This window comes from Capricornis sumatraensis, chromosome X (assembly GCF_032405125.1).
Source record: "Capricornis sumatraensis isolate serow.1 chromosome X, serow.2, whole genome shotgun sequence".
In the NCBI taxonomy this organism is placed as follows: domain Eukaryota; kingdom Metazoa; phylum Chordata; class Mammalia; order Artiodactyla; family Bovidae; genus Capricornis; species Capricornis sumatraensis.
This window is the reverse complement of record NC_091092.1, coordinates 125,731,426-125,744,274: the sequence shown is the minus strand read 5'-3', so window position 1 is coordinate 125,744,274 and position 12,849 is coordinate 125,731,426. Positions and strand designations below refer to the sequence as shown.

The 12,849-nt window shown below is 36.7% G+C and overlaps 1 protein-coding gene across 2 annotated transcripts in view; it reads right to left on the bottom strand.

Annotated features, from left to right (window-relative positions):
- Positions 1-12,849, bottom strand: part of RPS6KA3 (ribosomal protein S6 kinase A3) — a 96,846-nt gene that overhangs the window by 73,766 nt on the left and 10,231 nt on the right. The window contains exons 1-2 of one of the 2 annotated variants that reach the window (XM_068961956.1): positions 1,298-1,393; positions 275-311 (exon numbers count right to left, since the gene is read on the bottom strand). The exons of the other annotated variant lie outside the window; for it this stretch is intronic. The gene's annotated coding sequence lies outside the window, so the exon portion shown is untranslated. Of the gene's footprint in view, positions 1-274; positions 312-1,297; positions 1,394-12,849 lie in introns of those variants that run through there. 2 annotated transcript variants of the gene reach the window in all.

The following is a 12,849-nucleotide window of genomic DNA, read 5'->3' as shown; positions in this document are numbered from 1 at the left end:
CATGGCTTTTTTTTTTTTTTTTAACCATCCTCAAGTTTCCACAAGTGTATCTGCCTTTCAAACTCCCTGATATCAGCAGCGGTTTTCCTGCCCAAAGCATATGGCAGAGGATTTCCATGAAGGTGCTGACGATGAAGCATGAGAAACCTCTCTAAAACTTCAATTAAGATAGCATCAAATTGTTCAGAATCCAAAGAATCTTCTATGCAATCACATTGAAACAATATGAAACAAGCATTTTATATTCTTAATAAGGAATGTATATAATCCTTACCAATGTGACAGGATTAAGAATCAGCTCCTCATTTATCCTAAGGAAATATCAGAGATGTGCATAAAGACTATGTACAGTGATATTCATCATACTCATTATACTGAAAAATAGAAAACAATCTAAATGACCAACAGGGGACTGGTTAAATAAAGCATAATACATCTATTCATATGTAGTAATACTATGCAATGGTTAAAATCAGGGCCTAAAAGAAAAATTAATGATGCAAAAATATGACTGCAATATATTAAGTTAAAAAGGATACAAAACTAAATCGTATGATCCCAATTTTGCACACACACCCCCTCCCAACATGTGTGCATGTAACTGGAAAACATATAAAATCTTATCAGTAGTTACCTGGGTCATAGGATTTTCTTCCTTGTACTGTATTTTCAAAATTATATGCATTTATTATATATTATTTTATAAAGAGAAAAAACAATCAATGTAATTAGAAAAATCCATTTATTTCTAGCTAAGGTGCCATTACATGGGCTTTGCTATTCCTCTAGCAACTAAAGGTCTGCCAGTACTCAAGACTATTCTGTTTTCTAGACTAGGGTAGGAATGACCACTGGTTATATTTACATTATTAAGTTTTAGAAGAATCTTTCAGAAGCTTTTTTTTTCCCTCTCTGATGGTTTCCTGTGGTTGTGGCCTCAGAAAATAGATAAGTCTTTAGGCCTGAATCCATCTCATTTTTTTGGAGTGTACCCCTAAGGGGAATTCTGCTTATGAAACAAGAGTATGTTGAGATAAGAATAAAGAAATGAAAACATGGTAGCCAAAATTAAATCTGCATTGTGAATAGCAAGTATCAGAATTGACACTGCAGAAAACAGAATTCATGCCACGGAGGACAAACTTGAGTAAATGAAAAAAAAAAAAAGAAAAGATTAAAAAACTATGGAGGACAGACATAGAAATAATCTATGAATAACAGATGCTCCTAAAGAAAAACCAGCAGTTTAATCAATCAAAAGTATAAGAAAACTTTCCAGTTCTGAAAAAAAAAATACCTGAGACTGGAGACTGAGAAGGTTCAACAGAGATCATCAACACCAAGACATGTCCTGGCAAATGTTTTTAAATGTCAAGGATAAAGATATAATCCTACAAGCATACAAGCAGAAAAAAATAGGTTATTTTCAAAGGAACTAAAATCATATTGACCTCAGATTTCTCCTCTGCAACAATAAAATGCCAGAAGACAATGAAGTAATGACTTACACAGAGTTAAAAGGGAAAAGTTAGGATCTAAGAATTTTATACCTTGTCCCAGTTCTTCACATACAAAAGTTACAGGAAATTATTCTTAGTTCTGCAAAGTCTTATAACATTTCACCACCTTGGTAGTACCTTTTTTCATGAACTGTTCAAAGGTAGGTCTTAGACCATTGAAAGAGAATCAAAATAAGAATTCAAGAATACTGAGGTAGGAAAGAATTGGTAAAGTATATTGACACCAACTAAGTATCTAGAAATAACTGAATAAAATAATTAACCCCAATAGAGGAGACAGGGTCACTAATGAAGAATAAATAACTGATATAAGTATATAAACAATATAAAACTTCAGCAAGTTTTGATAAAATAAAGTGAACTGAAAATAAAAGAAGTAGTGGAAGAAAGGAAAAACTAAGATTCTAAATTCTATCTTTCCTAAAAAGACATTTAAAAACCACTGCTTTTAGTAACTAGCTAATAAACTTTGGAATGCTTTGAAAAACCATGAAACAACTGAGAATTATAATTATTTATTGCAGTCCAAATCAGTGGAGAATATAGTAACTGGCAAAGACTGTGAATAGTACCTTATGTAGGCATCCCATTCAACCCTAAGCACATGAGGTAGGTATAATTACCCCTATTTTACAGATGAGGAAACCAAGGTTCAGCAAAGTTAATTAGTGAATGGCAGAAGCAAGATTCAACCCCAAGTCTTTCCAACTCTGTAATTCTTTCTTCAATTTTTCATAACCTCCTCAAACAAAAGAATCCATAAGGCAGCAGAAAGAAACCAAGCCACAAGAATAAAAAACTTAAAATAAGATGATGGAAATAATTCCTATTTTACACCTATTTACTCTAAGAACTTTAAAGTATCTACTTAAAACCGAGTATCTTAAAGGATATTTGATGCTATTATAGAATTATTGATGTTTTTATGAGTGATGATGGTATGTTAATTAGATGTTTAAAAAATTCTTTATCTTTTAAGAAATACACATGTAAATATTTATGTCTTAAATGATGTATCAGCTTCAAAATAATCCACTGGAGCCAGGGAGGGGAAGAGAGATAGTAGTGTGTGTGTGATGGGGAGTATAGATGAAACAAGAGTGGCCATGAGTTGCTAATCTTTGAAGCTGGGCTATGGAAATCTGGTGGTTCATTATTCTATTCTCTCTATTCTGGTATGTGTTCAAAATGCTTGATAATAAAAATTTAATGGTCTTTAATGCATTTTTAAAAAGCTTAAAAAAATTCACATAATTATTTACTGCTTTAAAGAGAAAACCAAACAAAAACAGATAAGCCTAAAAAAGCACAAAGAAAAAGAAGAAGGCAAGTGTTTGCAATAATAAGGCCAAAAGTAAAATGTGAAGCAAAAACCTTAAACTGATTAAAAAGGTGATTTGATCTGGACTAAAAATATAATTAGTACTTAATGCATATAGTAATAATAATTGCTATCATTTACTGAGCAATCATCACACACTAGGCAAGTCCATCTTTGATGCTTCTAACAACTCTGTGAGGCATTATCACTAATTTACAAATGAGGAAGTCAGGACGGGTATGTCAGTCTTTGAAAGCACTGACACACATGCACATGTATCCTCAGCCCCTAACAAAATGCCTGGCTGGCATACAGTAGGTGCTCAATAAATATTCATTGAGTAAGTAAAAAAGTCTAATGTCCTGCCTAAGGCAAATAAGCAAAGCCTAAATTCAAACCTAAATCTGATTCTAAAACCCCTACTCAATCACGTTTAAATCTTTTCCTAATGATATTTCATAGTAAGAGTAAAGATGTTCTAGTTTTTCTTTTATTTCCTTTTGTGCATATTTCTCTTTTTCAGATTTTCTACAATCAGCCTGTGTTTTTTTCAAACAAGTCATTAAAAATAATATAATGCAAAACAGTACTGAAAAGTTAATCAGACTAACCTAATCACAAAACACAAATACTGACATGAAATAAACGGAAACAAGTAGAAGGGGAAATTTTAGCACACTAACATAAACTAGTATAATGAATAGAAAAGGAGGGAGCATCTGACCTAACTTACATTAGAATAGGTAAATACTGAATTTTATAATGTGAAAAGAATATGGGTTCAACTGTCTATAAAGTTATGAAGACGAACCATGTTCCAGGCCATGAAGTAAATCCAAAATTCTTAAAAGCAGGAATTGTACCAGTATTTTCTGATTATGATTAAAAAAATACTGAATAAGGAAATAAATTACTCATTCAGAAATTAATATTATTCTAAGTAACTACTGGCTCAAGGAAATAATAATAGCTATTATCTCTGCAATTATTTTGTACAAAGTACAGTGTTAGCTATGTTACATATATTCTCATTTAATCCCAATTAATCATTAATAAACCATGAGTCATGTTACTATATAGAGAAGAAAAAAGTTGAGAATAACTTGGCCAAGATCACAGAGGTATTAAGTTTGCAGATAAGACAACTGAACCCACATCTGAATCCAAAGCTCACACTACTACAGAGAAATGCCCTATTACTGTTCAAGTATAGGCAACTGCTGCTGCTACTGCTAAGTCGCTTCAGTCATGTCCGACTGTGTGTGACCCCATAGACGGCAGCCCACCAGGCTCCCCCGTCCCTGGGATTCTCCAGGCAAGAACACTGGAGTGGGTTGCCATTTCCTTCTCCAATGCATGAAAGTGAAAAGTGTAAGGGAAGTTGCTCGGTCATGTCCGACTCTTCGCAACCCCATGGGCTGCAGCCTACCTGTGCTCATTTTTCTCTATTTATAAAATTTTGTAATAAAAAGTGGAGGAGACTAGAATTCTTCCTCTCAACACATGTTCTGAAAATGTCTGTTTATATTTCAAACTGCATAATCTCCTAAAAAAGATTCCTTTGAAACATTCATATTCTCAAGGGCAATTAAAAAGGAAGAAACCATAAAATCAGATAAAGTAGGGAATATAAGGTAAACATGATTTGCTACTAAGTTTATTTCTAAAAAGTCACTATTTTCTGGTATTTATCTGCAATCCATAAGAGTTTCATGGAATCTTGGCTAGCATGGAGTTTGTCTGCCACTAGCTGTAGGCTTCCCTCATAGCTCAGATGGTAAAGAATCTGCCTGCAATGCAGGAGACCCTGGTTTGATCCCTGAGTCAGGAAGATCCCCTGGAGAAGGAAATGGCAATCCACTCCAGTATTCTTGCCTGGAGAATCCCCACGGACTGAGGTGCCCCATGGCATGGGGTCGCAAAGAGTCAGACACGACTAAGCCACTAAGCACACAACTGTAGGCAAGCCCTTAAGCCTCTCTGATTTGTGGTTTCTTCATGCATAAAATATATGGATATCTAAGAGCTCATCCAGCTTGAAAATGTTATAATCCTGTGACTTTAAGGATTAAAAGTATCTAAAATTTTGTGGGCTTTTTTACACCTGAGGACATTACTAATTCTGTTTTTAAAGCTGTTCTGTACATTATTTCTAACTCTAGTTTCTTCTTTCTTTTCTGCATCCAAAATACAGTTTTATCTGTATCCTTTAGGGGTGCTTTGTATTCCAGTGTAAACAAGGATAATGCCAAAGAATGGAATGCACAAATGCTGTCATTTGAAAGAGTGCTGTGCTTTGTCACTCAGTTGTGTCCCATTCTTTGTGACCCCATGGACTGTAGCCCACCAGGCTCCTCTGTTCATGGGGATTCTCCAGGCAAGAATACTGGAGTGTGTAGCCTATCCCTTCTCCAGGAGGTCTTCCTGACCCAGGAATCAAAACAGGGTCTCCTGCATTGCAAGTGGATTCTCTACAAGCTGCGTTACCAGGGAAGCACTGAGCTACCAGGGAAGCCTCACTTGAAAGAGAAGTAATAATAAAAAGAAAATAAATGAAACATTGTTTTTCTGTGCAGATTAAGCAACCTAAAGCAATTTTATAATTTCCACAATCCAATCTTACTATTCTCATTTTACTAGTAAAGTGTCAACTTATTTTTTAATTTCCTCTGTGTACTCCCAATGCAACTCTTGCCTTCCTAACACCTTGAATCCCACCTCTTGGTACTTCATGGAGTTGACAGTATTTCATAAACATGTATGATGATCAGAATCACCTAAGACTCCTGTTAATAATATAGTCATTACCTGGCCTTACCCCAAACCAAAACTGAATCAGAAGTTCTAGAAGCCCCATGGCTCAGTATTTCATTTTTTTAAACAGGTACCTGAGATGACTCCTGTGATTAGGTAAGTCTGGGAAATCACAGTGTAGAGAAAAGATCATGGGCTTTGGAGCCTGACATATCCAGTTTCAGAACCTGGCTCTGCCCTTTATTATAGGTGTAACTTTGGGCAAGCTACTTAACATGAGTCTCAGTTTTCTAAACTACAAGATTTGAATACTAGCTATGCTGGAGGTTATAATAAAGTTTAGTGTGCTTAGCCATTCTGGCTGCTCAGTGAGTGTTAACCTCTCTTTCCTCCTGCTTATCTTGCCAAAGGGGGTGACAAATGCAAATACTTAAGAATATTCTGATGAGCCCCTTACCCTAATGGGTCCACTACCATTTCTAGAGCTAAAAATCTGAGTAGTAGATAATTTGCTAATGCATTACTTGGTTTGGCTAATTTAGGTCTTAGGGAAAAGTCTAATAATTTTTTTCTGGTTTCTGGAGGCTTATTAATGAAGCTCTCCTATCTAAAACAGATACACCATTATGCTGAGCTTCAAAGCCCAAGCTTTATTTGCTATAATACATAGCAAAATTTACTATAAATTGGCAAAATGACCAATTACTGTTTCCTCATCAGTAAAACAAGTGGTGCTTAAATGTTTGCTGAACTGAACCCAAAATATGTTATTGATAACATAATTGTTAATTAAAATAATTAAACTTACACACAGTCTTACAAACACCCTTATGAACAAAAAGACAGCAATAACAGCTTGCAAAAGAAACAAGACGTAGGACTTGCTCAAATACACAATAAAAAAGAACTTAACACCCAAGCAATATCAACTGTATCTTAACACGAAGTATATTAGACAAGTTTAGAATTGAAATTACTTAGGAAAAAAACAATCTAAACTACTCACTCATTAACTATGCATGCATATACGTACACAGATACATATATTTAAAATTATCATACGTCTACACACAACCTGGCATGGGAGCAAGGTTTACATATGAAAAAATGAGAAATATAGTTTATAATTACAAGCTCGATAATGAATCCTAGCTGTATATATATTAAGCATGTGTTAGTCAGTCGTGTCCAACTCTTTGTGACCCCATGGACTGTAGCCCACCAGGCTCCTCTGTCCATGTATTAAGCATAAACACTATTAATAAGAGTATTCAACTAAAATTGTCATATTAACTGTCCAGATAAGCTACAAACTGAAAGAAACCTAAACAAATTAGAAAAAAAAAATAATAAAACTCTGGGAATATTCATTCAAGACACAGAAAAAGTTACCCTCAATTTTTAAAAAAATAAACAAGAAAATAACAAACACCAAATCCTTTTGAAACTAATTTAAAGAATCATAGCTTTTCCTCTCAACTTATTCTTTAATGCAACTATTTTCTTTCATTTAGTTCCAGTGCTTTGCTTATTTCCATATTTTTAATATTTTTACTGCTATTTTGAATTAAATCTTTTTCCATTATCATTTCTAACAAAGAAAACTATTAATTAAAAAATATATACTCTGTTCAATACCACCTTATTAGACTATCATGGGTTTTAACAAACCTTTTTAGTGGTTTCCTTAGATTACCTAAGTAGATGATTATATCATCTATGAATAGTTCTGTTTTATCCCTCTTTTGAATATTCTTTGATTTTGTCTAACTTCATTAGCAAACTCTTTTAGAATGTAAAATAGAGGTGAAAACGGTAGGCATACTTTTAATGAGATTGCCCCTAATATGTCTCTATCAAGCATGATGCTGGCTACTGGTCTTAAGACTATTTAATAACATTAATGACACACTCTTTTATTTCTATTTCACTGTTTTTAATGGATAATAGATACTGAATTTTGTCTAATGCTTTCTCAACTTTTCCCCTAACTTTTTAATTACAAATGATTATATATTCACAGGAAGTTGCAAAAATAATACAGAGGTCCCATATACCCTTAACCCAATGGTTACACATCTTACACAACTTCCTGTCAAGACCAGGAAATTTATACTGGTACAATGCCCAGACCTTACTCAGATATCACTGGTTTTACAGGTTCTCACGTGTGTGTCTGTCTGTGCGCTCATGTTACACATTTTATCACATGTATAGATTCTTGTATCTACCACAGAGTAAAGATACCAGTTCTTCACCACCAGGAGCCTACGTGTTGCCCTTTTATAACCATTCACCTCTCCCTCACCCTTCTTCCTAACCCTGATAACCACTAATCTAGTTTCCATTTCTACAATTTTGTCATTTCAAGAATGTTATATAAATGGAATCATATGGTATGTACCTTTTCCCCACTCAGCATGAATTCCCTTGAGTGTGTATCAATAATTCATTCCTTTTAGTTTAGTAGTATTCCAGTATAGCATGGTGGGAACATACCACAGCTTGTTTAACCATCCACCCACTGAAGGACATTTGCTGTCTCACTTTCGGATATTACAAACCAAGCTGCTGTGAACATGTATGTACAGACTTCTGTGTGGACATGCATTTTCAGTTCTCTGGGACACATATCCAGGAATGCGACTGCTGGGTTGTATAGTAAGTGTATGTTTAGTTTTTGAAGAGATGGCCAAAGTTTTCCAGAAAGGCTGTATCATTTTACTGTCCCATCAACAACATATAAGAGAGCCAGTTTGTCCACATCCTCACCAACACTAAGTGGTGTTAGCGTTCTTCATTTTGGCTATTTGTTAGGGAAAATAAATAAATAAACAGAAAATAAATTAAATAATAGTCAGAGACAAAGCAGAGTAGGCCTCTGACCTTACTTCTAACCTGCCTGGACACTGCCCAGCTGGTGAGCTGACAGAGAGTAACTGCCTGCTGTGAGTGCAAGACTTGCAGCACCATATAGAAGATGGGAGAGGAATCTTGAGATTGTTGTGCCCCTGGAGGGGGCCTGGGCAACCAAGCCCCAGGCTCACCAACATTTAAGTTTTACATGACAAAACCAACAGCGTTAACATAAAACCAGAGCTGCAATTTGGTCACAGATTGATGAAATCAGTTTGCACCCTAGGAATGGGAATCCTGAATCCTGAACTGCAATCTTTGACGTCTCACCCATGGACCAGACACCCTGCCTGGGACCCTTTCCCAATTGGGACTTTCAGATGTGCTGATCCTTCTTTTATCACTTCCTTTCTGCTTGAAGAACTACCTGCAGTCATTCTTTCACAGTCTTACTACAGACACATTCTCATAGCTTCCCTTCATCTGAGACTGCTTTGGTTGCACTTTCATGATAGCAGGACATTTTCACTAAGTATAGAATTTGGAGTTGCCAGTTCTTTTCTTTCAGTACTTAAAATACAGTGTGCCATTTCCATCTGGCTTCCATCATTGCTCCCCAGTAACAGTTCATTTCTAACTGCTTTAAGAGTCTTTGTCTTTTAGTTTGATTTTTTTTAATTGTAAAATACATGTAACATAAAATTTAACATCTTAACTATTTTTTAGTGTACAGTTCAGTATGTTAAGCATATTCACATTGCTGTGCAACCAATCTTGAGAATTTTTTCATCTTGCAAAATTTAAACTCTATAGCCATTAAATAATTTCACATTTCCAAAGGTTTGATTTTGATGTGTCTAGGTGTGGATTACTTTAGGTTTACCTTATGTGGGGTTCAATCAGCTTCTTGAATCTGCAGGTTTGCATCTTTTGCCAAATTGGGGAAATTTCAGGCATTATTTCTTCAAGTCCACCTTTTTTCTCTAGCTCTGAGACTGTGGTGACATGAATATTAAATCTCCTGTTAATGTTCCCCAGACCCCTGAGACACTCTTCATTTAATTTGTGATTTTTACTCTGATATTCAGAATGAGCAATTTCTACTACCACTCTATCTTCAGTTTTATTGATTCTTTTCCAGTCATCTCCATTCTTGTTTTTTTGCCTGTGCCACATGTGGGATCTTAGTTCCCTGACCAGGGATCAAACCTTTGCCCCTTGCAGTGGAAGCCCAGAGTCTTAACCACTGGACTGCCAGGGAAGTCCCTCTGTTCTTCTGTTGAGCCCATGTAGTAAGTTTATTTTGGTTATTGTATTTTTCGGTTCCAAAATGTCCATTTTCTGCTTTATTTCTTTTCTGAGACTAATTCATTGGTTTCAAATTTTTATACTGGCTGTTTTAAAATCCTTGTTAGACAACCAACATCTAAAGCATCTCAGTGTTGGTATCTGGTGCCTTTTTTCCTCATTCATGATATGATTTTCCTAGCTCTTAAGCGAACTTCAACTGCAATAATGGACATTTTGGAGAATTTAAGACTCTGAATCCTATTTACTCTTTTTTAGCAGGCAGTCTACCAGCTGAGGTGTAGTGTGAGGGCAGGGTGAGTGTGTATGTTCAGCTTCCTGCTGGGCTCCGCCAACACCACCCTGGCAAAAGTAGAGCAATGACTCACACTGCCTTTTTGCAGATGGGTGGGATGGAAGTTCAGCTTCACTCTTGTTCCTAGTGAAAGTGGGGCACCAACCCGCACCACCCCGTTGCCACAGAGTAGGGGTGTAAGCTCAGCTCCCTGACAGATCCCACTGACAGTACGGAGAGGGGAAGTGGAGGGTTGACTCACACTGCTTCATTCCTGCAAGGCAGGGAGGAAAGTTCAGCTCCCTTAAAGACCCAGCTGACAACGGGAGAGGGGGGAGTGGAGTGCCAATCAGCCCTGTCATCCACCACTGTTTTGCCTTGTAGCTGCCAGATGGGGGTGACACCTGGGCCTTACTGCATCGGGGGAGGGGGATGCAGTGTTGACTAGGCCACCTCCAACCATCTTGCTCTATCTACCTTGCTGATGCTGGGTGGAGGCTCAACACTTCACTGACACAGGGCAGTGGGGAGGCTTAGCCAGGACTAGCCCTGCCTCACACCACCTTGTTATGTCTCACTTCTTTCAGGTTGGGGTGGAGGCTCAGGGGTTGCTGGCCCCCACAGATGCTACTCTAGTGAGAACATCACCTCCTTCTATAGGGAGTGGGACAGGGGTGGCGGTGAGAGAATATTGGGTCCCTGCACAACCTGCCAAAACCACCCAGCAGGGGGTATCAAAGTGCTGTTTGCTCTTGCTAGGCAGGAAGGGAAGATGAGGTCCCTCTGCCCAGGGAAGATGGGTCCCTCTGCCCAGCCAACACCATAGGGTGGAGGAATCCAAGCACTGCCACTTGCTGCTTAGGAGTAGGATGGGGTTTTTCTGTTGGTGTTTGGCTATAGTAGGGTGGGTGTTGCCAAAAAGGTTTACTGTTGTTAGCCTACCCTTCCCCCACCAGTCTGGTTAAAGAGAACTGGCTTTTCTTGGAGTCCATTTTGTCTGTGCCTGTTGTTGGTTCCAGGTTGGAGGCTTTTACAACACCCTCCAGGATATATGGGAGGTGATAAGAACACCCAGAGAACTTACTATTTGTGTCATTCCTTTAGTCTCAAAGTCTGCAGGCAGTCTGCCTTCTTATTTCTACATTTCAGAGTGTTTCTGTGCTTGTTTGTTAGGTGTTTTAGTTGTAAAGGAAGACCTAAGGAAAAAAAAAAAGACTCCTCCATCTTGGCGTAAACAGAAGTCTCCTTCAAATGACTACTTTTTATGTTAAAATAACATTTGTGTGTGTGTGTGTGTATACATGTTAAAAGAAACTTTATTGGGTGTTTGGGGTAATATCATTTATTTTCTAAGTTTCCACATTATGGTTAAAAATGTACTATGGAAAACTGCTGTAACATCATAAATCATAATTTTCCCCTAAAGATCCAATTATGTTTATATTGTTCCTGGCAAACTTAGCTTGCTTCATGTTATTCAACTGTCTGTCCACCTCAGTAATTTCACATTATAATATTCCAAAGGAAAGAACTCTATTCATTATCACCTAGTAATATACTACACAAACTCAGAACAGCCAGGGGGGAAAGATCACTTTAAAACTCATTTTGAGCTCTTCTTTTTAATAATCTAAAGCAAATTTTATTTTTAACTTGCCAGTGACACCTCTCTTTAAGTAACTCCCCTTACTGCTACCAACATCCACTTTGATAGCTATTCTTCTTGAATTATACCAAGAGCCAACAGGAACTTGAAGGAAAGAAGGCAAACAGGGGTTTCACTTTGCATTTTTACTTCTTTAAACGAAACATCTGTATATCTCACATTAAGAGATGGATTCTTGAAAATTCATTTTATTTATTTATATTTAATTTCAGAGATTGTAGACTTTTTGTTTTGATTAGTCTTCGATTTATTGCTATAGTCTTGCTTTAAGTAAGAAACTATAGTATAACAAGACTGAAGGCTGAAGGGACTGTAAGGAAAAATATCACCTCAATTTTTGCTTTCTTTCTGTAATTTTTTAAAATTAATCTTTTACTCTTAGATGTGTTTCTTTAGAAACTCTGCTCTAACCAATACAGTATTGTAAAGTAAAATAAAGTAAAAATAAAAATAAAAAAAAAAAGAAAGAAACTCTGCTCTAGCTGGAGGTGGACCCAGGTGATGAGGTAGCCTAAGATATTTCCACAGAATGTAGGTCTCTATTCACTCAGTTGGAAAGCTATTGTTTTAGAAAAAGCTTTTTATTTATCATATCTAAAAATGAAGCAAATCTTTTAAAAGTACAAACTGAAACTAAGTTTTCTGAGAACAATGTATATAGCATGACATAGGTAAGGATCTTCTATATTAGCCTTAGAGTAAAACTCCATTTAAGTTCCCTAATCAGCAACAAAACATGCGCAAGAATTATGGATACAAGTAGACAATAAACACAAGAAAAATCCTTCACATCCTCATTCATTAGAGAAATGTAAATCAAAACCACGATGAGATACCACTTTCTCACACACAGGGTGGTTATAATGAAAAAACAATAACGTGTTGGTGAGGATGTGGAGAAACTGAAACTCTCATACACTGCTGATGGGAATGTAAAATGGTACAAGTTCAGTTCAGTCCACTCGCTCAGTCGTGTCTGATTCTTTGTGACCCCATGGACAGCAGCACACCAGGCCTCCCTGTCCATCACCAACTCCCAGAGTTTACTCAAACTCATGTCCATTGAGTCGGTGACGCCATTCAACCATCTCATCCTCTGTCATCCCCTTCTCCTCCTGCCTTCAATATTTCCCAGAATCAGGGTCTTTTC